The 27204-nt window shown below is 42.4% G+C and overlaps 1 protein-coding gene across 1 annotated transcript in view; it reads left to right on the plus strand.

Annotated features, from left to right (window-relative positions):
• CRACD (capping protein inhibiting regulator of actin dynamics) overlaps positions 1-27204 on the plus strand; it is a 106379-nt gene that overhangs the window by 19704 nt on the left and 59471 nt on the right. The window contains exon 2 of the mRNA XM_053402371.1: positions 18536-18642. The gene's annotated coding sequence lies outside the window, so the exon portion shown is untranslated. The remainder of the gene's footprint in view (positions 1-18535; positions 18643-27204) is intronic.

The following is a 27204-nucleotide window of genomic DNA, read 5'->3' on the forward strand; positions in this document are numbered from 1 at the left end:
AAGTAACCCGTTCCGGTACTTTCAGGTTCGGCGCGGTGTGCAACCCGAAAACATATAACCTGAAGCGTCTGTAACCCGAGGTACCACTGTACAAGAACCATCCAAGTACTATATGGAGGAACTGTGGTACAAATGGAATATTTTGGTTCTTGATAACAGCAACACAACACACCTGCTAAGTACTAGAGCACTGGATGAAACCTAATGGATAACTAATCATGCAACATCTGAATATTTCAGTAGACATATGTGTCTCACGACATCAATATAAACAAGTATAGACATGTTGCAGCTAGTTACAAACACACATTAAAAACATGGCTTACAGAACAAGGGCTGCCACCTATGTGGTAATATAGTATGCTTGTAACTCAAAAACTGTGGGTGGTAGGCAAATTATGTTCTTATATTTGTTACAAGCATATAAAACACATTTGTGACACCAAAAAAAAAGCATGTCGCAAAATTGTTTCCTGTGATATCAAGGATGATGGCCCTTATTACTTTCCTTGTAATAAAGCAAGGAAATTTGGGTACTTGTACTCTGTTTTTCAAATCAAAACGTGGCTTATAATATTAAACTTACAGAAATGCAATTAAACTAAATATAATAAGCAATAAAAGGGGAAAAAAGGAATCCCATAAATTTAAATGGTTAAAAAGCCTTCCAAAACATGAAGGTCTTTCAAGGAAACTTCAAAAAGCCATGAGGAAAGGGAGTTGGCGAATCTCCCAAATAAGTGAGTTTCACAATTGCAGAACTACCATTGAGAATGTCCTGTTGGTTCTTATTTCATGGCGGGGCTGAGAGCGTTAGTTGCTTAGCTATCTCTGGACCAAAAGCATAAAGGACTAGTTATGGTGGGCAAAATTGACATTTCTGCTTGAGGCAAGTGACCTGCATGCCACTTAACATGATCTTTCCACAAGAAAGAGTTACAGAAAAGTGAACAGAAGTAGCCACATGAATTGACTTTCATTCTGCTGCAGGATAAGGACCTATTATAAAGAGAAGCCTGTATTGTAATCGGTCTGGCTCCCAAGGTTTGGAGAACAGAATAAGGCCACACTCCTGTCATGATCATCTGGTGTCAGTTGTCAGATTTTTGTCACCAAAGCAGGCCTACTAGCTGTATCTACATAGTTGTCCAGTCAGTAATATTATGAACATTATGAATATTATAATATGAGCATGGCATAGTTCTAATCTCCAGTTTAAAAGATCTTGTATGGTTCCTGGAAATTGCTCCAGCCTCAAACCTTGGATAGCTACTGCCTGTCGGAACAGATAGGCTAGTTGGACCAATGACTGTCTGACTTAACATGAGGCAGATTTACTAGTTATTTTGCCTTCCCTTTTCCAAATGCATGAGTGTGTGCCTGCAAATATGTGATACGATTAATTATCTGTCGTGAATGGCACTTCCTATTCTTTGTAGAACTGAAATAGTAGTCAATTATCATTCCAAAGCAGCTCAAGTCCCCAGCCTTCAGACAAATCAAAGAAAACCACTTGTTTCATATGTGACAACTGAACAGATTGAAGAGCTGTTTCCCTGAGCACTTGGGGGCTACCACCGCCATCATTCTGTGGGAGAAAACAAGCTCACTTTAGCATGGTTGTTGACTACTTGGAGAAAAGGCCCCAGGAGCAGGCCAGAAATTTTGCTCTCTGAAGAGCAGGAGGACTAGTTTTGTCAGTCATATTTTGCGGCTCTACATTCTGCAATTTGGGGGCTGAAAAACATCTGGGCAGGGAGTTCGTAATCTTATGGTCAGTTTCAACTGGTGGCCAGTCAGTCACACGGTTTATTTAAAAACTTCTCTCCTGCTTTTTGACCACTATTGCCACCTCAAGGTAGTCCTAAGTGGGAGAAGACAAGGACATCGCTGAGTGTGCCTCCGCAAATTCAAGTTATTTTGTCAAAAACAAATCTGAGGTGTATTCTTGGCTCATAGAGGAAACTGGAAGCTGTATTTTATGTACACACTACTTCTAGAATGGTGCTGAGCAACGCCTGGGAAATGTAAGCTCAACTGGCAATGAAAATGTGGAAGTCCTTTATTGATGACATGGAAGAGTGACTCAATGATGTATCGAAAATTGCATTTTTAAAAACGCTCATTCTGATCAATGTGACCCTCCCCCAATGTTCCTACAAATAGAATAAATTCAAATGCTGTTCTTCATCTCCCACTGGAATGCCCTTCACTCTTCACAGATTGGTTTTGCAAGGAGACCTCTTTAGCTAGGCCACACCTGGCTGACTGCCCAGCTAATTTGACAGAACTGAACAGATTAATTAGAGCTGTACAGGTGCCAAATGTGGAAGTGGACTTTCATGTCCTGGGGGGACAGGATGGGCTTTCCTATCTATGTCATAGCAAGTACTTCACTTTTATTTATTAAGGGCAGTTTTTAAGCCAGCCTTCATCAGTTTATCCCAGGGCAGGTTGTGCTGTGGCTTAAAACAACAACACAAACAAAAAGAGCAAGTCATAATATTAATTAAATGTAAAAAATAATAATATTGCAGCATGCAAATTGCAACAGCAGACTAGTGCCTGGGCAAACAAAACAGGCTTTAACCTGGTGCTGAAATATCAGCAATGACTTTGCCAGTCATACTTCCGGAGGGAGGATGATTCCATAGTAAGGGCCTTCTTGAGGGGGGGGGTGTTGTGCGTACCACTCCCTTGTGGTGAAACAATGAGAAGGGGTCTGTCCATCCCCCAATCTAAGGAACTAGGCAGGCTAATACAAGGAGAGGGGTTTCTAGGTCCCAAGTTGTTGCAGGAGAAGTTTCTTCAAAGTACGTTCCTCTTCCAAAATGGTACAGACACATTTTACCTCAAAATCTTATCCGTGGGCAACACTTCGTTTGTTGTCATAGGTTGTGTACACAATGATACCTTTAAAGCACATTCAAAACACATACTTTCATTCGAAGAATTCTGGGCCCTGTAGTTTGTTAAAGGTCACTGTTAACTGTAACTCTGTATGGGGCAAACTATAGTGCCCGAATTTCTTTGAGAGACAGAATGTGTTTTGAATGTGTGTACACAACGGTCTCAGCTTCCCATTTTGCTTTTCTAGCCTGTTTCGAAATCCTCTCTCCACCCCCAGTCATTCTGCGCACTGGCATTTATTTGACCTTTCTTTTCTATAATATTACAAAGCTCTGCCATGCAGTCGCGTCCTAACATTGTTTTTGCAAGCTGAAGTTTTGGAGCATAAAGGGCAGGGGGTGGCTGTAATTTCACGGTGCTCCAAGTGCCATGAGGTGGGAATGTTTCCTGTTTTTCATTTGCTATGCAAAACTATAAAACCTGGTTCCTGCCTAGAGCTCTTTATTTGCCCCCATTTGTAGCCTGCCCTTCAGTGTGGCATACATGGGGGGGGGGTTATCCCATTTTAGCCTCATCAGAAATATAAGTTCAAACTGGCAGACAGCCAGTGCAAGGCAGGAGAACACAGAATATCCACGATTGGCCCCAGAAACTGGCATTGAATAGCATATTGCCTCAGAAAATGTGCGCTGGTTTTAGCTATCTCCATTAGGTAAAGGGACCCCTGACCATTAGGTCCAGTTGTGACCAACTCTGGGGTTGCGGCGCTCATCTCGCTTTATTGGCCGAGGGAGCCGGCGTACAGCTTCCGGGTCATGTGGCCAGCATGACTAAGCCGCTTCTGGAGAACCAGAGCAGCGCATGGAAACGCCGTTTACCTTCCCGCCGGAGCGGTTCCTATTTATCTACTTGCACTTTAATGTGCTTTCGAACAGCTAGGTTGGCAAGAGCAGGGACTGAGCAACGGGAGCTCACCCCGTTGCGGGGATTCGAACTGCCAACCTTCTGATCAGCAAGTCCTAGGCTCTGTGGTTTAACCCACAGCGCCACCCGCGTCCCTCCATCTCCCTCCCACCCACTATCTCCATTAATTTGTCCTAATTCTCTTTTGAAGTCATCTATAAACTAAATTATGTAAATTAGTTATGCGTTGTGTGAAGAATCATAGAATCATAGAGTAGGAAGAGACCACAAGGGCCATCGAGTCCAACCCCCTGCCAAGCAGGAAACACCATCAGAGCACTCCTGACATATGGTTGTCAAGCCTCTGCTTAAAGACCTCCAAAGAAGGAGACTCCACCACACTCCTTGGCAGCAAATTCCACTGTCGAACAGCTCTTACTGTCAGGAAGTTCTTCCTAATGTTTTCTGTCCTAAATCTACAGGCCATTAACTTCATTGGGTGTCCAGAGTGGTTGTTATTATGTGAAACAAGTTCTTTGTTTCTGTGCAAGGTGCATAATTTTTTAACCTTGTTCATGTCCTTAACTTACTCATGTCCTCATACCCAACTAAAAAAAGTAAAATGCGTTTTAGCCTTTTTCTCCTAGGGAAAGTGTTACAACACCCTGATCACTTTGACTGCCCTTTGCTGCAGCTTTTTCCACCTCGATATCTGTAGAGCTTTTCACCACTGCACAGTGGACTGGCAATTTAATTCAATTACCCCTGCAACTTCAGTGAAGGCAGGTGGGACATGTGGTGGTGGTGGTGGTGGTGGGGAATTACCTCACTGCAATTCAAGCTGCTCATGTCTACATAGCCTTTTTTGTTTTTAGGTACAGCATTTATCATTTATGTATTTTCTGGAGTTGCCTGCATTTTGAGAAGACTCAAGCCTGGCCACAGTGCTTCTCCAAATCTATTCCAAACTTTTAGATTTCCATGTGCCTGTGCAGGTCTACTCAGAAGTATGTGTCACTGAGTTCATTTGGGTTTCCTCCTAGGAAAGCATGCGACTGCAGCCTTGTTTTCTTTTGTTGGAGCGCAAGAAAACCCATTTAGTCCTTCATAGGGGCTACAAGATATCCCTAGTCATTTTCCTTCAACAAATGGCCCTTGTGGTCTCTTCCAACTCTATGATTCTATGATTCTATGAAATCTCCATCAGCATTTTCATGTGCTACCCTGATTTGCTGCCGGCTCCGCCTCCTATTTATGCAACTGGCCACGCCTCCCAAAGGTGCTGATAGGTTAATTGGGGTTTGGCGGGAACCCCCAATGACTAGCACAGGGAGGCGGGCCAGCCCAACCAGCTGGTGAGTCCCATGTGGCCAGAGGTGCTGTGCGCGGTCCCGCAAAGGGTGCCCACAAAGGAAGGTGTGAGCGCTCATTTTCATGTGCTACCCTGAGGTATTTGTGTACATTCCCTCATCGGTAGTCCTTTCCATAGGCACTCAGATGTGACAGTGAAGCTGCACTGGTTCGTTTAGCCCTTTGCATCATTCCACAGGGGATGAAAGAGATGCTGTTGGTCTGTATGTGATACAAAGCAGGAGCTAACTGCCTGACTCAGCACATGGGTACCACTCCATTGTTAGACTTTTCACCCAGTCTCATGGGAGATAGGGAAACTAATGCTGCCTTCTTGTTGCAAACATACACTGAAGTCTTCACTGTGGGGTTTTTTTTTGTTTTAAAAAATTGTTAATTCAAGAAGGACATACACTTCAATAACATACTGCAATTCTGTCATCGGAAATGCACTTTGAAAAGACCTAAGCAAAGATGCAATTTTTGGTTGGCACACTTTGATATGGCTCATCTTACACCTAAGTTTGATCTGTACTATTATTGGCTAAAAGCCTATTTTTAATCTGTAAGAAGCCACCATTATAATTTTCTAAATTCAGAATTATGTGGGAGAAAATATACACACATTGAAATCACACAAGCTTCACAGAACAAAAGCGCATTGGTCAGAATATGTAGCTAAATCAAACCAATTCTGAATTCCTGATTCAGATCTCATATGTTGGGGTAATGTAGGGAAAACAATAGCTATGGCATGTAGGAACCCTGAGGTAACTTGTCCTTTAAAAAGTGAAAGCTGAGATTCCTGGGAAGCAGAACTCTACCCAATACCATGTTATTTTTATGTGCTTTACATTAATTGCTATTATTTATTTAACCCATTTATATACTGCCCTCCATTTAAGAAATATACGCCAGGGCAGCGTGCAACAAGAATTTCAAAACACAATTACATTAAAACCCAATATTTATGATACATTAAAACTGATTTACAGTGGTGCCATATCCACAGCAGCAAAGACATGGCAGCATAGCACATGCAAAGCCTGTCTAAGCTCCAGTAGAAATTGCCCGCCCCCAAAATGGATTTGCTGCCCCAGTCTTCTCTCCCTTCACCACCATTTTCTCAATGTTTGGACCAACCAAGAACAGAACTAGCCTTTCTTAAACCGCCACACCCACAATGAATCCATAGAATTGGCACCTCACCTTGTAATGAATTTTTTTCTTATGACACAGTCTTGATTTCTGCTGTCAGGAAAGGTATTTGACAAGTGCTGACAGGTACAATCTGATAACTTGCAAATAGTGATTCATAAGTAACAGCTGTAGTCACTGGGTGCTCTAGGGAAATGGATTTTGTTTATAATTCACCTGGTTTGAATTTAATAAATAATGTAGCGATCTTTATGCACACCTGTATTAATGCTCATAGTGGATTCCATTTTAACACCAAGTTCTCATGGGAAACTCATGCAGAATACCTTACTCCCAAGCATGGGTGAAGCATCTAAAATAGGTGTGTGGTCTTAACAAGAGCACAGAATACTCATGAATATTTTTTTTTTTAAGCAGCAACCTTTAGACTGCAAGAAGAGAGATCTCTCTCTTACAACCTAATCTGCAATCCACAGACTGAAGTACGTCATTGTATTGAAGTCAATAGCCCTAAATTAGTTTAAATCTTTGTGTGACAGGTTGAAATGTTATCTTACCAACCATGTGTTCCCAAATCTGCTAAATGAAAAGAAAGAAGTTAACATAAGGTAGGAAACACACAGGTTGCCTGGTTGGCAGGAGAGAGGAGTGTTTAACCCCTGCCAATTCTGCTGATTCTTCCACAGACCATTGCTTTGGGTTTTGGAGCATAGAGAGGAATAAAAACCTTGAAAACTATAGAGGGAACTTTGTGATGGAGAATCAGCAGAGGAGGAAGCAATTAACCAGCGCACCTGCTGTAAGGACCTGGCTATATCTTTAAGCACACCTTGAGCTAGAAACCAGATCAAGAAGGAAGCGAAAGGAGAGAAAACCTGTTGTACTCAGCCATATATGTTAGAAAGGGTTTTGTTCATACACCTGTCTGTCCATTCCCTATAGGTTTGGCTGCCTCCAGAGCATGAGACTCTTAATCTAGGGTTGTGCGTTTGAGACCCACATTGGACAAAAGGTTCCTGCATTATAGGAGTTCGCATGAGTGCTCCCAAGGCAAGGGCGGCAGACTCTGCCACTGTTTGGATGTTGGTTGCTTTTTTGAATCCAGATGGTGCACCCAAACAACACTTTGGTATCTTTGGTATTACTTTGTCTATTTTCTGGCATAAGTTTTGCTGCCTCTTGAGATACTGTTCCTGAGGTAGGATGGAGGTCTCTGTCAAAGTTTGTGTGGCAGGTGCAATTTTGAATCAACATGGTGGACCAAAATGTTACTTTGGCATGGCTTTGCCCAGTTTGGGGCGTGACAGGTCCAGACTCACAAATTGCACTATCCACTTAAAGATCACAGTGTTTTTTGGTTTCTACAAATTCCCAGGCAGCACTGGGTACTCCTCACTAGTTCCTTAGTAACACTGTTTATTGTTTCCTGCTCATCAGTAAGCAGAGAAAGTTACATCTGGCTTTGCATTATACAGTGGTACCTCGGGTTAAGTACTTAATTCGTTCTGGAGGTCCATTCTTAACCTGAAACTGTTCTTAACCTGAAGCACCACTTTAGCTAATGGGGCCTCATGCTGCTGCCGCGCCGCCGGAGCCCGATTTCTGTTCTTATCCTGAAGCAAAGTTATTAACCTGAAGCACTATTTCTGGGTTAGCGGAGTCTGTAACCTGAAGCGTATGTAACCTGAGGTACCACTGTAGTTACAATGGAAACTTGAGGTTAGGTACTCCATTTTTTCTCTCATAACCTTTAGCTCTGCCAGTTTTTCTGAGCTTGTGGATCAAGAAAACAATGGCCATGTTGTACCATGCATGTACGTACACACACACACACAAACAATACTGGGTTTTTAAATTCCACTTGAGAATGTTTTCCTGCCAGAATATCAATTCTACACGCACGCACACACACACACAAATCAGAGCTACATCTACTGGGTAGCTCTGCCCTAGACTATTGGTCCTCCCTTTAGGGTAGCAAGCAATAAACAAAACATTCAGCAACGTTTTCACTAGAGTTCCTTGGAGATCAGAACATAACAACAATTTTTGCTGTAGGCATGTGCGACTGACAGTGGAATTCCCATCTGGGTGTCCCAGTTCTATTTTCACTTGAAGGAAGACATGTCCAAAATCAAATGGCTGCATAAATTAATGCCCCATTGAGAAGGGACAGAATTTGATGTTGCCAGAATATATATTTTTTAATGTCTATTAAGATTCAACAGAATGAGATGACTGCAGTAACAAAAATGAAGATAGTTTTTCAGGAAAATAGGAACACCCTTAGACATTTCAACAGTTGCTTCCCTCCCCGCTTCCCTGTTGTGATGGTCTGGAAAATATAAATGTTGAGGATCTGCTCATCAAAAGGGGTAGATTTTAGGTTTTGTTGTATGTTTTTAAACTGTCTTCCTTGACTGCTCTGCACTCTGACATTTCGAATTGACAAGCACCATTTCGGGATTTCATGGGTGGACCAAAGTGATTTCAGGAATAGTGGAAAATTCATTGCAAGTTTTCAGTACCCAATAGTGGATGCATTTGAGATAAAATTGCAAGAACCAACACATTCTTTAAAAGCTTGTTGATACTTTGAAATATTCAGTTACATAGCTGCTCCTGAGAAATAATTGCTTGTGATCTGGAACACAGATGGAAAGTGTTTTTATATTCTATTAGAAGCCACCCAGAGTGCCTGGGGCAACCCAGTGAGACAGGCAGGGTACAAATAGTAAAGTTGTTGTTGTTGCATTCAAAATGGCTGTCTCTGTGCTGCTCCACTGGGCAGTGGGCAAAGGTGAGTAGGACATCTCAGGGCTGGGTAGGCCACACCTAGAATGGGTAAGGACTATGTACAAGCCACAGGTTATCCACCTGTGTCTTAAACAGCAACTAATGGGTTTTATCAGACAAACTGTGTACAGGATGATGATCTAGGCTGCCACTCTCCAAGGCAGTGATGATTCTATTTCTGTTGTGTTACAGATCAGTTGTTGATAAATTTGGCAGCCTTCAAGTAGAGGTTCATTGCATTGCATAAAAATAGAAATCAATAGTGTGCTGTCCAAAATGAAATTATGTGTCGTAACCACAGTGCACTAAAGGTATCTTTATTCTTTCTACAACTGTATGAGATGCTGCAATCACTTAATTTTTATCCATAAAAACCAGTGATGCACAGCAAACTGTCGGTTCTTAATGCAAACAGTAGCAGTGATAAAATGTATGCAGAATGCAATAATTTTTTTCATCTGCTCAGGGGAATTCACTTTAATATTAAAACTTCACTTCTACCTGGTAGATGCCAGGCACCAAAATGTCATGTTTACTTTCTCTTGCTCAGTTATTCTTTTAATCATATTCTGAATACTGCACTTATTGGGGTGGGAATAGTCAGTCGAAATCTAGGTTACGTTGTTTGGGCTAGAATTAGATTACAATGGAAAATTTCTTCATCTGATGAGCTTCCTATTTAATTTCAGTTAGCTTTTCCGTCTCGGTGTATATTCGTTTATTGTTTATTTTTCAGGTTAGGTTTTCTCTGGTCACAAAAAGTATTTTTGCAGTTCCCAATACTAAACATTACCCAGAAGTAAAAACACCTGAGCAAAACAGGTCTTGCCTCCCCGTAAGCAAGTTATGCTTTCACTCCTCCTATGTGTTGTACCCAGATGTTAATCATCTGCATAGGGCTGTTCTTCATGCTTCAGGCATTCCTTGGTCGGCTCGCTTTTTTCCTGTCAGAAGAATGCATGTACCTATATAAAAATACACAATGGTAGGCAGAAAGTGCATAGCCACACTGGATGGAATCCTCCTGCAGGGTGTTGAAAACGGCATGGCATAAAAGCCACAATTATTTCCAAGAAATAATAATAATAAATAATAATAATAATTACTTTTATTTATACCCTGCCCTCCCCAGCCAAGGCCAGGCTCAGGGCGGCTAACAAGCAATAATAAAAACAAGTTGAATGAATACAACTTAAAAACAAGATTAAAATACAACATTGAAACATTGAAACATTAAAATGAGCCTTGTTTTCTTCAGTTAATATTCTTTCTGTGTGGAATAATCTGCTTTCTCATCCTTTTGTATACACAATCATAGCTACTTTAAAGCCAGTTAACAAACTCTACCAATGATCCGCCAGAGTGCAGGTTGACTCCAACCTTCTAAGCAGAGGTACTGTCATTTTTTTACAAATTGAATGACAGAGCTGCTCCTCTTCAGAAAGGGGCAGGGTTTGCATGCAGGCCTCACACTTTCCCACCCTCAGCGTGTCCCCCACGTCACAGGGGACTCCCAGTCTGCTTCACAACCACCAGCCAATCCGGCTGGCTGGGGGGCGTGGTTTGCCAGGAGCTCTTCTGTCTGCTCCCGGCTTCCATGGATCTCCTACCCTTCTTGCGTTCGTCACCTTGACCTTGCTATGGACTTTGGTTGGTCGCCCGTTGAAGGGACCTGGTAGGAATTGACACCAGCCACTTAGTTTTCGCCTACCTCGTAGCAAATTGTCACAACTTTATAAGGTTTGGCAGTTAGGCATTGGAAAAGCTTGGTTTATGGGAGGGGAGGTTGTGGCAATCACCTACCCCTCCTCTTTAAAGGTATTCCATTAAAGAAGCCTTTCTCAACCTGTGGGTCCCCAAATGTTGTTGGACTACAACTCCCATCACCCCTAGCCAGCAAAGCCAGAGCTCAGGGATGATGGGAGTTGTAGTCCAACAACATCTGGGGACCCACAGGTTGAGAACCGCTGCGTTAAAGAACCCGGGGGTTGTGGTTCCTGCTGGAAGCCCGGGTAGAGGCTAGGGCATTAGGACAACCTATCACGTGACCCTGGGGGGGGGGAGCTGATGTACATCAACAGGGCTCCCCCTACTGGTGGTTAACCCTTGTTAGACTTTCTGCATGACAGGCAAGAGTCAGATATAGTCTGTTCGGGTCCAATGCCTAAAGCCATACCACTCACATTCTGTAACCAATAAAGTTGTGGCCTTTATTAGCCAATTAACCTAAGATACTTGTGTCCACGTGGTTTATTCATCAAAGGAGGGGGTGCCGGGCCTTGACGTGCAACAACCACACTGCAACTGCTGTTCAACTTACATTATGCCAAAACAGCTCCTAAACTCGCCAATCTCTCCCAGTCTGTTGCTTGAACTGTTTTTTGGGGGGGCTGCATCAGTTTTATATAACAACTTTTAATGCTTGTGCCTGACAACACCCCAGTAAGCGTTGTCAAATAGCAATTGTCTAGAAATAAATACATGCATTTCTCCAGTTAACATTTAGATTTCAGACCATGCGGAAACACATCCAGTTCATACCCACTAAATCATCTGAGCCGTAGACAGCGTTAATGAGTTCCTCATATAATTAAAATGAAAAATTGCTTGCTTTACAAGGCTGTAAAAATATTCAATGGCCTTTTACTTCTCCCTTCCTCTCTTTGGAATAACTGATGGTTCCTGAGGAAAACGGATATGCAAATTGAAAAGCTACGGATGGCAGAGATGTTTATCATCTGCTTGGCTCTGTCTGCATCCAGATCTATTGGGTCAAGAAAGACACAACCCTGAATAGCAAAAAGGATGAACGTTGATTTTTTTTCCAGTTGTATTATAGGGTAAGGTACCTAGGATACTTCCAAAGGTTTTCAAAGTGGTGTGGATATTTTATTATTATCTATAGTGCCTTAAAGTAGCCCTTCAAGGGTAGTTTACAAAAACAAGATAAAATAAAAATACAACATATAAATAGCATACAAAACATTGATTCGTATATTTAAAAGTCTGGGAAAATACTAACATCTTTGGTGTAAAATAAGTATGTGTGTTGTTGCCAGGCAAGCAGGAACATCTATCAAGGTGCTGTAACTAGCTTGCCAGTTGCAACCCATCAGTCATTTTGAAGTCCTGCCCAACTTCTGTTTACGTACAATACAAGCTTTCATAGTTACTACTGACCTCAGTGCCTATTGAGTCAACACACATAGACTGTGGATGACAAACACGCAAGAGGAATGATCTAACCAAGTTAAGCAGTAAGTGTGCACTTGAAATCTCTCTCCTTGGAAATGAAAAGATGCTTAACAGTGGTTGGATCATACTTCATAATAAGTTTTACCATTGTTTCAACTCATGACTGTTTTCCTACATGAGTACTACATAGATGTGTCAATTAGGCCCTTTCCTCCACAGTAGTGATATCCATGTAGAAAAATGAGGGTTGGAGAATTCCTTCTCTAGATGTCTCCATATTACAATCTTTTCCTCCTCATGTTACCATTCCCATTCACTGGCCAAAGAACTAATGAAGCTTGGGGTGGGGTTAGAGTTGGTTTTCTTGAGTAGCTGTCATCTTTATCACATGGCAAAAAGGTAAAAAAGCAGTGTTTTATCTTGTATGCCGTTTGCTCACAATGTTCAAAGAAAGAATAGCAAAAATTACTTTAGTCAAGTGGAAGCTTCTTCTGTGAGTCCAAACTATCTGGATTTTCCCCTGACCCTGTTTAATCTTTGTTCCACACTTCTGATTTATCTATATAAACTGAAACAAAACAGATTCTTTAATCTGTAGGATAGAGCTCTCTCTCTCTCTCTCTGTGTAAATAAAATACAATAACTATTTTAGGATAAGTCTGTAGCATTACTGCAGAGCAACCTCCATCAACAACTGATCAGAAAACTTTGCAGAACTGTCCTGTAAGCCCGACTATGTGATCATATACTCATTCACCTTTCCTCCAGTGGTAGCGATGAATCCGTTACTCCATCAGCTTAATCAAATTATTGTCCCTGGGTGAATGACTTTATTGCAATACTTTGTGAAGGTCAGACCAGGCAAACGGCATGTTTAATTACTGTGCTACGGATCACAGTTTGTTCTCTGGAGAGAGAGAGAGAGAGAGAGACTCCACAACACAGTAGAAGACTTTAGCAACTCTGTGCTGTAATGGATCATGGGCTGACAAGACTGAAATTAGGAATATGCTGCAAAGCATCTTCCATCTGCTATAACACAAGGATGAATGTGTGCCTGCCACGGATCAGTGGTTTAGAGCACTACCTACCAAAAGGTTTTTTCTTCCAGTTACTCAGTGCGGAGAGTATTTCTGTCATGCTCCTCTGGTTATAAAAGGAAAGAATAGGCCATTTGCTTGGCTCTCTTTAATGATTTATGTTGAATTACTACTTCATAAGGCCCACAGAACTCCTTTGTAAAACTGATTTACAACAGGTACTATAGAAATGTTACAAATTATTTGCTGCCAATATGGAATCCTGGAATGTCAACATGAGAAGCTGTGTTTGTTTCTACCGGGCAGGTGGGCTAAGGGGACTCAGAGTCAGGTGTTGTCACCTATGACTGGAAACAGTTTGTGTTTTTTAAGTGAGTTGAAGGTTATAAGATAAATCAATAATTTTTTGTGGTACATACCATCATATCTCTATTTTACCTATGTTTCCAGTCATTTGGGCAGTAATGAGACAGAAGAAAGTGAGATAATATGAATAGTGATTAAGTATACACATTTTAATTTTCATATTTTGTTTTTGTAATAAAAAAAGCCTGTGTGTGCCAATTGTAACATTGCCTCTACCCTATTCCCTCCCATTCTCTTATAAAACGAAAACTTATAAAACAAAACTAGTGGCTATTCTGTAAATACCTCTTTTCCATATTGAGTAAAGTTCCCTTGATTCACCACTCCATTTAGCTAATTTTTGATCAAGTTTAGGCTTGGTGTACATAAGCAACCTCACAGCAACACAATTTTGGCAAAGGGAGGTAGCATACCTCTTTCCTAAATGCAAAAGGAAGCAATCCCTATTCATTTCAATGAAGTTGCATTCACACTACGTATTTAGGTCTGGGCTGTATTGGATTTTGTTAAGCTTTGCTCCTTTATCCTATTCACTTTCCTCACGGGGTTATTTCGCATGCCTAAATGAGAGTCTTGTAGGCTATTCTGGAACTGCAACCACTCTCTTTTGAGACTCCAAATACAAATTAAATATCAGCTTACCACAACATGAACAGCCTTTGTGAAATGTTCCTGTTGAACTGCTAAACCTTAGTATTGGAGTTGGTGTTTGAAGTAATCTGCATGTAAATATTTCTAAACATCAGTCAAGGCCACTTTAAGGTGCCGCCGGTGAAGTTCCTAAATGGTGCCTCACTTCCCCCAGAAAGGAACACAATAAATAAGGTACCACAAAACTAAAGCCAGGTTTGCAGTCTTGTACCTACCTGGGTGCAATTCCCATTAAACTAAAAAAAGAGAAAAGACTACCTCTGGGTATATGATTTTGTTAAGTTGTGGGTGAACATATCAGACGACACAGCGATTCTTCAGACAGCTCTTGTTTATTCACAGGCCAGAACAGAACTGAACTGAAGGGTTCGGCCAGCCTGCTTATATAGAGCTCCACTAGAACGCAACAGTAACCATTTTCTGTAACTATCCAATCACTGAATGTCACTTTCAATCCCTTATTTGCATATGTGGACCTGAGTGAAAACTATCTACAGTATCCCCCTGCTGGCCCAGGGTGAGAACTTCAGTACATAACAGATTTATACCATCATACTGTACTGCAAGTTAGCTATATAGTGAATTCTTAATGTGTACCCATATTTGAGGAGACATGCCTAAGCCTCTTTGCAAAGTTTTCACATTTTGTACTTTGCATTTTTTTGGAGGGGGGATTTTTTTTAACCTCCACTCACACTTACTGTGTAGTAGTAATATTTACAGAAAACAACTTCTAGGGAGTTGAACTTGATCTCAGACAAACCAGCCATAGGAACAATGTATCCTGGTTGCTTTGTGGAAAGAAAGGGCATCTAGTAGGTCCTTGAGATTCCAAGGACTAGAAAATATGGCAGAAGCAAGAAAAGTGCACTAAAGAGGAGAGGAAAATAGCTGCTCTTTAAGATCCCAGGGATTCCTTGCACCCCATGTCCAAACAACCCCACTCATCGTTCACAGCCCTGATTTCACTCATTGGCTAAAAGCACTTGAAGGTGGGAGCAGCCAGACTGGCTAATCTCACAGAAATAGTACAGAAGGATACCTGCACATTTAGCTGCATAACTTTCATTGGATGGAACACTGTGCTCTACCCAGAACAGTCAGCTCTGAATTGGTTCTGCTCTGTGATTTCACTCAGTGTTTCAGCTCCGTGATTCAGCTCATCTCAGAGGGTGGCCGCGTCTGGCTGTGCTCTGATGTCCATCGATCCCACCTTCATCGCCAGTGTTAAGTTGTGGGTGAACATATCAGACGACACAGCGATTCTCCAAACAGCTCTTGTTTATTCACAGGTCAGAACAGAACTGAACTGAAGGGTTCAGCCAGCCTGCTTATATAGAGCTCCAGTACAACGTAACTGTAACAACTTTCTGTAACTATCCAATCACTGAACGTCACTTTCGATCCCTTATTTGCATATGTGGACCTGAACTATCTACAGTATCCCCCTGCTGGCCCAGGGTGAGAACTTCAGTACATAACACTAGCAGGACTAGATTTATTTATTTATTTAACATTAAAGCATAGTGTCGGGGGGTGGGGGCTTGCAAGGGCCCCTAGTTGCATGCTTCTTTGGCTCCTGAACTAGTAATAGCTAATCGTGAGACCTCTGTATACCCTATATATTGGCCCACTTAGTTTTTACCGTCCTGGGAAGGGTATATTGCAGTGTTGCATTTGAGTCCTTTTTGCTGATGCGATAACCACATATCAGTGGACCACTTTTCACTGCAGGCGGAAGTAGAAACAATTAAATGTGTGAAGAGCTTTTGTTTCTTGCCTGTTAAGGAAAGAAGCCTCACTGGCGCTAGTCAGGAGTGATTAATTTACAAGGTCCCCACTCTCTAACTGCAGAGGCAGTTCAGGTTTATGAAACATCAAGGGATCCTTTTAGCTGGTATATATAACACACACACACACACACACACTTTAATAAATAAAGCTTGCGTTCTCCAGATGAAGCACTTTCCTGGCATGCTATAGGGAATTCCCTCCCCACACCATGTTAATTCAAGTGTGTGAAGTGGCAACAGAACTTCCACGGCCCAACATTTCAATCCCCTGTACCCTTTTTCTTTGTTTTGCTTGCTTCTCCTTTTTATGAGGTAAAACCAATGTCCTGAGTCCTGACTGTATAGCTAAGGGAAATGTTTCCCTTTCAGGCTCTTCTAGTAATTGGGATATTCTGGACAAGTTCCCCAGCTTTTTTTAACTGATGCGGAAGGGCTTTTACTGTGCTGAGGTGCACTTCATGGCCTCCTTAGAAGATAGGAAGAGACCTGCTGCTTCAGGCCAAAGGTCTATCTAGGTCAGCACCCTGTTCTCACAGTGACCAACCAGCTTCATTTTCAGATATTTACAGGGTGTCTCGGACCACGCAAGCAGAGATGCAAGCTTTCTAAAGGCCAAACTGCATTTTACATTGGTAGGGAATTTAAATAGTCTGCATGGGGACTGGGCAGGTCATGTTCCAAAGACAAAGCAGTTGGTGAGGGGTACAATCTGAAAGGGAAACACAGCAGGGTGGGTTAAGTTTTCTGATGTGTTGTTTTGCTGCTGAACATCTCTCACAAGTTGCTGTTTGCAGCAGCTGCCTTCAGGGACTGAAATATACTCAGAGTCGAGTGTGAATGTCATGCTCTTTATTCAGCTCATAGTAGCAATGAATGAAACTTCCCCCAAAACGTCTCGCTATATATACACACATTATTTACACGATGGGCCCCGCGTGATTGGCTTATTCCAGGCTGTTCCTGCAGGCCAATCAGGTTGCTGATTCACTTCCACCTGGAGCTGGATTGTGTGGCTCCTGCGGACCAATCAGACTGCTGCATTCTGGATCCTATTGTTCTAGGATTCAGCTCAGTACATAACAGGGACCATTTTGGGTGGGAAAAGAGCACAGAGGGAAGTGTTGAAAGCCTCCCCCTGGTACAGCAGTCCTGATGCAGATCAGGGGAACTTGGCGACTGATTTTTGTGAAGAAAGGCATGGTTTAAATGGTCCTAAAAACTATGTAGACGTGTAACTTATGTATCTTGTACTTGGCCCCAAGTCATGTGGAAATAGCCTAATGATTTAGAGGAACTCCCAACCACCCAGAACTGGATGAGGCTCCGGTGTCTTGCATTGTCTTTGGTTGGCAACTGGCTAACTAGAAGCCGTTTAAGCTTCAGGGTTAACAGAATAGAAAGAAACGTGATAGCCTGTGATGACAGGCTTCAAAAAGGGTCACTACCTCTAGAGGGAAGCATGAGAAATAATTGAATCGTCGTCTCTCAGTTACAACAGGTTCTTTGTTGCCAGAGTGCTGTACTCTTGACACCTCCGCCAGAAAAGTTAGAATAGCGCTATTGCGATCAGTGTCAGGGAAAGAGACTCTGGGAAACAGGGACATTGTCCCAACATGGTAGGCTGAGGTTTGAGTTTTCAGCCTTCACATTTAGTGGCTGTTTAATTTGTACTAAAAACTATTGCTGTCTGTGTGTCATATAGAAGCCAGCACTTCAGGCATATTTACGCAATGTACTCCAGTAGTTAAAAGAATAGTCCCCTTGCTTTAAGGAATCCTGACAGCTTGGTTCACTGAAGTTTGCAGAAGGTTTGTAGCTCAGAGGTAGAGCACTTCTTTGCATGCAGAAGGTCCAATCTCTGGCTTCTCTAGGTAGGACTGGAAATGTCCCCTGTATGAAACCTCAAGAGAGCTGCCTCTGGTCAATGTAAAGAACGTTAAGCTAGGTGGACCAATTGTCTTGACTCAGTATGAGGCAGCTTTCCTCATATGTTCCTATGAGAAGTCTAGAAATTTGTAATGAAATTCTTAAATACTCTCACCAAACTATGATTCTCAGAATTCTTTGGGGAGGCCATGATCCGTTTAGCAAGATTGTATTTTGTTGAATTAAATCTCCATTGACCTGGCTCACATACTATGCTGAACTATGGTTTTGATTAGTTAAACTGTGGTTTGTTTTTTGAACACCTAAACCTAGTCCAGCAAATTAACCAGAGTTTGTTTTCTGGTTGGTTTGTCACTGTGGTTTGGCATTATGGCCGACAAGACACGCTTTGGATAAACAAGTCATGGCTTGTTTGATCATGTTAGATGATGAGATGACTTATGGATTGTGTTTTAACATTAGCAATGTAAATATATATATAATAGTATGTACACATCTGAGAGAACTTCCTAAACTAAAACACTATCGCTTTTTTCTCCTAAACAGCTGGAAAGAAGAGCATTAATTGGCATACCGAAGAAGTGCATGCAAAGTTTTGATACTTTGGAAAGTCCTGAGTGGACCTGTATATAAGAAGATTAAAGTTTGGGAAGGTAAGGAATGCATTGTAAATAAAGATATTTTGACAGCTAAGCTCTTATTATTATTCTATGAATGTAGGTTTGGATACCTCCTGACAGTGCTGTATGAAGAATCCAGTAAACATGCACTTTGTGTATATTTACCAAAAAGTGCTCAAACCTTGCCGTGGAGAGCAGTGAAAGCTGCAGCTACAGACACTACAAAGCTGGCTGCAGGCTGAAATCGCTGGGCAATGATAAACAAAAAGGCAATTTTACTTGTTTAACTCCAGTTAGGTACTCTATGGGACACGGGTGGCCCTGTGGTCTAAACCACTGAGCCTCTTGGGCTTGCTGATCAGAAGGTCGGCAGTTCGAATCCCCATGATGGGATGAGCTCCCATTGCTCAGTCCCAGCTCCTGCCAACCTAGCAGTTTGAAAGCACGCCAAAAAGTGCAAGTAGGTGAATAGGTACTGCTCTGGCAGGAAGGTAAATGGCGTTTCCATGTGCTGCTCTGGTTTCATTGTTCCATTGCACCAGAAACGGCTCAGTCATGCTGGCCACATGACCCGGAAAACTGTCTGCGGACAAACACCGGCTCCCTGGGCCTGTAAAGCAAGATGAGCGCCGCAACCCCAGAATCGTCTGCGACTGGACTTAACTGTCTGGGGTCCTTTACCTTTACCTTTTTTAGGTACTCTATACTAAAGCAGATAAACTTTCAGGGCTGATCAAAGACCCAGCGTATATATGGCAGTGGAAAGGGAGCTTACTTCAGCTAATTTTGTGGCTAGTTAAACGTGATTTCGAGAGAGTAAGCTCACAACTATTACTGTGGTTGGAGAACTGGAAAGGGGGTGGGGAATGAAATTTGTTGTATGATGAGGGAATTGCTTCTTAACAGATAAAAAGAGGGTGTAAAGAAGCAGAGAGAGGTTTAAATGGTAGTGTTGGTTAGATATGTGTAGTTGAGGTGGCCTAGCTCTTACATAGGGACGGTACCATTTCAATGTTCTCATGCAGGGACTGTGAGAAGTGATACATTTGGTCTATACTGCTCTTTCTCTCACAAACTGAATTCCTAACTTGAAGGCACTATTACGGCCTGTGACATTGGGGGTGCATGTTCCCTACAAATAGTACAAAGGTGCAGTCCTAAACTCTGTTAGTAGTGTGTGTGTGTGTGTGTGTGTGTGTGCGTGTGCTATTGAACCCAGTGGGTTTTGCACTGCAAGTAAAGTTTTAGAAATATAAGCAAAACATTTTGCAGAAGACTAATTTTGGCCCTTTATATATTATAAAGTAACTGATATTGATCCCTTTAGTTTTCCCTAAGTGACATTTTTTCTCTCACACACAGACATACCAGTGGTACAGTTAGGCAGCTTTTAGACTCTCAACTTAGTTGTTTAGATGGTAATGTTTATCATTTTACTCAGTTGGTAAAGTGTGGTGAGCCAGCTCTCCTACTCATTTTGTTGAGTAGGGTCCTGGGCTTCTACCCCAAAGTGCTACCCTGACAGCGCTACTGCCTCCCAGTGCGCCAAGCAAAACCATTCCTGCATTAACTTACGTTTGCAGCTGAAATAACTTGTGCTTTTGTCTGACTGGAAGCCATGCATACTAGAAGATGCCTGCTGTAGGTGGAAGGAAATTCTTTGCAAGCATGTTGAATCAGTATGTGAGTTGTGTTGGCGTTCTGCATTCTTTCAAATATATGCTGATTCCCAGTCACCTACAGTTTTTAATATTTGGAGCCAAGTGGATAAACATATCCTGTTTACTCCGGATTGCCATAGTTATACATACATTTACTTTACCACCATACTTATTTCATGTCACCATGCAGATAATTCTTTTTTTTAAAGAATCTTTCATTGGCTGCAGTGCAATATGAAACAGCACACTGAATAATTTTTATTTTTCAGCTATCTGTTGAATTATTGCATATTGCTATAGTGCTGAAACCCATTGTTGCCATTAATTATTTGGTATGTTGTTTCAGGGTAGGGGTTCGCTTTTTGATGACCTATCTACTGTTGCTCTCTTTCTTCACACCCACACCCACACACCCACACACAAACACACACCCACACACCCTCTTTAGTCTGTTCAAGCCTCTAGTCTCTCAAGTCTGCTATTCCATTTCTTCTTTGGTAATAGTTTCAGACACAGGCACACACAGGCATACTTTCTACTCTGTCTTAATTCCTTTGTCTGGTGCAAAATACGAAAAGCCTACATTTAGTTCTGCTTTATTAAAGCTATTTTCTATGTTTCCTTCACAGTCATCTTTTCCTTTTTGATCCATGAATGTCCTTGTCACCGTTTTTCCTCCAAACCAGTTGGGTGGCGGGGAATAAATTTAAAGTCCTATTTTATCCAGCACACCCTTTGTGATCTATTTTGTTCACTCTCTACCACTTTCTCCAGGGGTAAAAGGGAGTGTGGTCTGCAACATTTATCCCTGCCATAATTCTCTGGATTGGCCAGACCTGGTATAAATGGGAGCCTTGCCCTTTTGCCTTGCCCCCAGAGCAGGTATCTGCTATGCTTCAGGTTCCAGCTTGTAGTTTTAAGTGCCCTCAGCTTTAGACACTTAACTTCGGAGAGTTTGAGCTAGAGAAGAAAAAACAACAACCCTGTCTTTCACTTTCACTCCTCCTTTCACTTTCCTTCCTTCTTCCTTCTCGCTTTCCCATTCTTACTCATTCCTTTTCTCAGTAGTTCTTTCAGCATTTTCTCTTTCCCACTGTTTGCCCCCATCCCACACCCTTCCTTTCTCTTTGCAACCATCATTTCCTTGCTCATTTCCTTGCTTGTGTCCTCTTTAATTCTCAGTTCCTTCCTTCTTCTGCCCCTGTCTCCCATTTTTCCCCTTGTTCCTACTACATTGTCTTTCGAATCACTTTCTCATCTTTCTCTCTTCTACCATCTCTCCCCCACCTGCCCATACTCCCCACCTCCTAGACCAGGCACCCCCAAACTTGCCCCTCCAGATGTTTTGGGACTACAACTCCCATCATCCCTGACCACTGGTCCTGTTAGCTGGGGATGATGGGAGTTGTAGTCCCAAAACATCTGGAGGGCCGAATTTGGGGATGCCTGTCCTAGACTTTACTCAGTTCACAGGAGTTGCCTTCCTCCTCCCTTGTTTCCTCCAAGGCAGGTTTTCCTAATGCTGTCTTTTGATGTGGCATTTTTTTTAATGTCAAGATTTCAGAGCATGTTGGTTTTTTTGTTTCCCTCCCTTCCCCGTGGCTCCTGGGGAGGTGAGCAGCTGGCGTAAACTAGTTGTAATGAAAAAAACAATTATGCAGTTCAAACCTTATCATGCCCAAGCTCATTTGTTTTGCCTGATGACGGCATAAACGAGAAAAACTACAACTCTCATCATTGTTTATGAAAGGTAATCTCCATTCCCGTGTTGTGTGAAAAAGGAAAAGTAATTAAAATAAGTTGGAGCCATTGTTTCTTGCACATTGCCTTTCTGGGGCGGGGGGAACCCAGCTAAGGTATGGTTCATTTCATTGTTAATCAGACAATGCTGAAACGAGCCTGCACTCTAATGGTGTTAAACCTGAATTCCATGATTAATCAATGTAAACTTTGTCATGCTGTAATTTTGTTTCAGTAACATTTAGCAAAACCATGGCTACAGATGAAAGCGATACAGAACACAATGTTCAGTCTGAGGGACTGGGTAGCAATGCTGCAGGTACTGGAAAAAAACAAAGCCCTAAACTTTTGCTTTGGGATGCAAATTAAAGAGACAGAATTTGATAATTGGTTAATCTTTTTGGACGTTCACATCCGTGTTATTTTAATTGATTTTTGTGGTGATAATTTTCTTTTGGAAATTGCTTGGGAAAACACAAGCACTATGTAACCTTCCAACCTTTTGACTTCACCCCCAAAGGCGCACTCCTCCATTGTCTCCTGAGGTAGACAGATGCTAACCAACCAAAGCATTAAGAAAGGGGGTGGTGGCAGAATCTGCACAGCAGAGAGAGACCCACAGGTTCCTACAGCTGCAAGTGTTGCCTGTAACCAGTGGCTGAACCTAGTCTAATGTCACCATAGACACAGAAGAGCTTTTGTTTTACATGCAAAAGGTCCCACTCACAATCTGTCGCAACTCCAAGTATGCCTGAGAAGGAATCCTGCCTGAAATTAGCTAGTGCTGCTACCAGTCGGCGTAGATAATAGGGCTATCAGCCCTTCCCAAAGGGACGCGGGTGGCGCTGTGGGTTAAACCACAAAGCCTAGGACTTGCCGATCAGAAGGTCAGCGGTTTGAATCCCCGCGACGGGGTGAGCTCCCGTTGCTCGGTCCCTGTTCCTGCCAACCTAGCAGTTTGAAAGCACGTCAAAGTGCAAGTAGATAAATAGGTACCACTCCGGCGGGAAGGTAAAAGGCATTTCCGTGCCCTGCTCTGGTTCTCCAGAAGCAGCTTAGTCATGCTAGCCACATGACCTGGAAGCTGTCTGTGGACAAACGACGGCTCCCTGTGGACAAAGCGAGATGAGCGCCACAACCCCAGAGTCAGTCACGACTGGACCTAATGGTCAGGGGTCCCCTTTACCCCTTTACCCTTTACAGCCCTTCCCAACCCAATCTGGCAGCCCAGTCTGGGGGCCTTGAGCAGCCTTTACTTGACCCTGGGCCAAGCCAGGTAAATCCAACCCAGATTCTGTCCCGGATCAATCTGTGGGTGGGGCTAGTGTTCAGTTAGGATTTTTTAAAACCCTAATTAAACACACACGGTTGGGAGCGGAAGGGGTGAGGAGGAGGAAATGATACTTCTCTCCCCCCCATCATAATGTGAGCAGGAGGGTTCAATCCCAATTTGCATGGAGATTCAGCACAATCTGGTGCACACCCTAGTAGATAATACAGTTGTACCTCAGAAGTGTAACGGAATCCGTTCCGGAAGTCCGTTCGACTTCCAAAACGTTTGGAAACCAAAGCACAGCTTCTGATTGGCTACAGGAAGCTCCTGCAGCCTATTGGTTGCCCCATCCAACATTCGACTTCCAAAAATAGTTTGCAAACCAGAACATTCACTTCCGGGTTTACGGTGTTCAGGAGCCAAAAGCTTCGAGAACTAAGCTGTTCAAAAACCGAGGTATGACTGTATTGAGCTAAATAAGATACCTTCCTATTTTCTAACACCCCAAGAAGACAAAAGCTGAAGGCTGCAACTGGTTTATGTGCCCTGATGTCACATAAGGCTCTTAAATCAGGTAGTCGAGTGCTAAGGGTCACACAGTAGATATTTAGAACTGAAATTATGAGGGCAGTGAACTATTTTTGTTACATAAACCCATTTAGGGTATTACTTACAAGCCGTGGGCTTTTCAATGTGACATTAATACTACCAGTCATTTGGGCAGCCAGAGTCGAGCAACACTTCCTGTTAATGGGATAGGATGACCCCAAGCAGGAATGCAGAGCATAGGCAGCTATTTCCACGTTTACCCCAGAGAATAAGCTATAAAAAAGACAAGCAATGCAAGTGTTTTAAAAAGCTTTGAGGCTAACACATACTGAACGAAGCATTCCACGTCACTCAAAACTTTGCGCCCTCATTCATCAAGAGACATACTCTTGCTAAAAAGTACCCCATTGCTGCTATTTTAGTCAGAGTTTTGTTCTCTCTCCCATAGCCCTAAACATGGAAGTGTTCCCATTGAAATCCTGAACAGATATACTTGCAATATAAGCTCATAATTTGTTGGATTTCGGCTGTCTACACTTAAGAGTTTGCAGCAGCTACAGCAGCTATTTCAGAACTTGGCACGTGGTTCAACTTTCACTGAGGCCAGAAAACAACTTAGGGTGGGGTATGTGTAAGGAGTTGTTCCTTTTTCTTTAGGCTTTCTTCCTCTGCCCTGAAGGGGAACACAACCTCTCCAAAGAAATCAGCCTCACTACCTAAGAAAGAGGGGAGACAAGAAACGCACACTTAAGACAGAGACATATTATTGTTGCTGATGTGGAAATAAGGCACTGGTTGTGAATTATTGATGCCCTGCTTACACTTGCTTCATACCAGGAGTTGGAGAAAAGATGCAGCCTCTTAAAGGATTTGTGCCAGGTCAACAGCCAATGGTACTATAGCCCAAGGGCATAGGATGGAAATCATACTGATGCGGGAGGGGACCCAAATTGACAGACAGCTAAATATTCCAGTATTCCAGAAGCACTCCCAATCTGGAAACACAAAATGCTTGCACAAGATTAGCTTTTTAAATAATAAGAATATAAGAAGTGATGTAAGACTCCTGCTGAGAGGCTGAAAGTTTGTCTAGTAATTCTAACCCACCATTCTGCTTCCACAGTGACAGGAAGCTCACAAGCAAGCCTGAAGGCAATTGCCCTCTTCCATTGTTGTTCCCTAGCAACTGATGTTCAGTGGCTTTCGTAGAATCATAGAATTGTATAGTTGGAAGGGACCCCAAGGGTCTATCTAATCCACCCCCTGCAATGCAGGAATCTTGACTAAATTATATGTGATAGATGACCATCCAACATGACATGGCCCACCCTACCTCTGCTCAAAAACTTCCAAAGAAGGAGAGTCCTCTCAAGGGAGTCCATTCCACTGTCAGGCAGCTCTTACTGTCAAAGTTCTTCCTGACATTTAGTCAGAATCTTCTTGTACCTTGAAGCCATTCGTTCAAGTCCTACTCTCCAGAGCAGAGCTCCATCCTCCATTCGACAGCCCTTTTGATATTTGAAAATGGTTATCTCCTCTCAGTCTCCACTTTTCCAGGCTAAACATACCCAGTTCTCTCAACTGTTCCTCACTGATGGGTCTATTCAACGTGAATGGGTCTAATTCTCCTTTGAAGGCATCACTTCATCTCATAGTGGAGAAAGCCATACATTTGATTGTGGCTGAGTACACATCATACATTTAAAGCACATTCCCCACCTGAAGAATTTTGCAAACTGCTTTAGCTGTGTTGCGGATGCTGAGAATTACAGCTCTGTGAGGGGTAAGGCTGCTCCAAATTGTAGTTTTTTGAGAGGGGGAGAAAAACTTCCTCTCTTCCCAATGCGTTAATTTATAAACATATTGTCAAGTCTCCCCTGAGACAATCCCCTCAACCAACTGACAAGGCCCAATCACTTTAGCCTTTTTGCACAGGAAAATGTTAAATGAGATTTTGTCCTCATAACTTTCCCCAAAGCTGACTCCATAACTGGAGACAGAATAAAAGACTGAACCTGGTTATTTTTTCACTGGTCATTATTATAAGTTCCCTCATATCTACACTGCTGAGAGGTCATAGGGTAGTACAAGGGCACTCAGTACTTGTCCGTTGGTCACTGGGTCACAAGCAGTGCTTGGGGCAGATGTTCCATTGGCCCAGTAGTTGGGTTGGAACTGGAGAAAGTGGAAGCATAAAGAGAACCAATGGATGCAGTAGGTTCCGACACCATTGTGATGGTTCTGTCTCTTTATAATTGCAAATAGTGTGGGTTTTGTTTGTTTTTGCTGTGACTATTGGTGCAGTGTACTGACATGAAATTATTCAGCTGAAGAGAATAATTTCATTGTGTGTTGAAGCGTGCTGTGTGACCTCACTAAATTCATTGCCTTTCTCCCACCCCTTACAACGGTGTTTTACACTTCTTTCAGTTTGCAGTTTTTATCTCTCTGGCTGTGCATGAATGTTTTTTTAACCACCCAGTCCATGAAAAGAGGCAGTGGAATTTACCTGTCAGCAGATACGTATGAGAAAAAACAATACTGGAAGGAGCTTAAAGGATCTCCAACTTTAATTAGACAAGAAAGGCAAGGTGCCAGGTCTCTTTCTGAGTAAAATATGAATACTTAAGAGTTATGTCATTGCTAAAATGCAAGGATGAGCATTAGCAGCAGAGACTGCTCTCTCCACTAGCAAGCTCAGACAAACACCTTCAATTATCAGTGTAGAGTCCTTACGAAGTTACCATAATTGCATGGGAACTGCTGGAATACTGTTTAAATGATTGCACAGGTTCCTCCTGACTTATGAATGAGCCACCTAATAATAATCATAATAATAATAATAAATAATTTATTTATATGCCGCCCATCTGACTGGGTTTCCCCAGCCACTCCGGGTGGCTTCCAACAAATTAAAACACAATACGACATCAAACATTAAAAACTTCCCTGAGCAGGGCTGCCTTCAGATGTGTTCTAAAAGTCAGATAGTTGTTTATTTCCTTGACATCTGATGGGAGGGCATTCCACAGGGTGGGCGCCACTACCGAGAAGGACCTCTGCCTGGTTCCCTGTAACCTCACTTCTCACAGTGAGTGAACCACCAGAAGGCCCTCAGAGCTGGATCACTGGAGGAAAGAGATTGGGAGTAAAATGTGCTGTGCTGGCAGTGGTTGGGGAGCTGCAATGTATATTGCCAGCTCAAAAAGTCTGCAACCAGTATCACGATCTGAACGTCATACCAGTTGCCCAGCTGTAATAATAACCTATTGATAAAATTTCAATTTGATACCTAAATGAATAAATAACTATCTTATGATTAAACATAACAATCCTTTGCTATTTCCCGTGGCTAGCACAAATGTGTGGGAC

The sequence above is a fragment of the Podarcis raffonei genome, chromosome 9 (assembly GCF_027172205.1).
Source record: "Podarcis raffonei isolate rPodRaf1 chromosome 9, rPodRaf1.pri, whole genome shotgun sequence".
In the NCBI taxonomy this organism is placed as follows: Eukaryota; Metazoa; Chordata; class Lepidosauria; order Squamata; family Lacertidae; genus Podarcis; species Podarcis raffonei.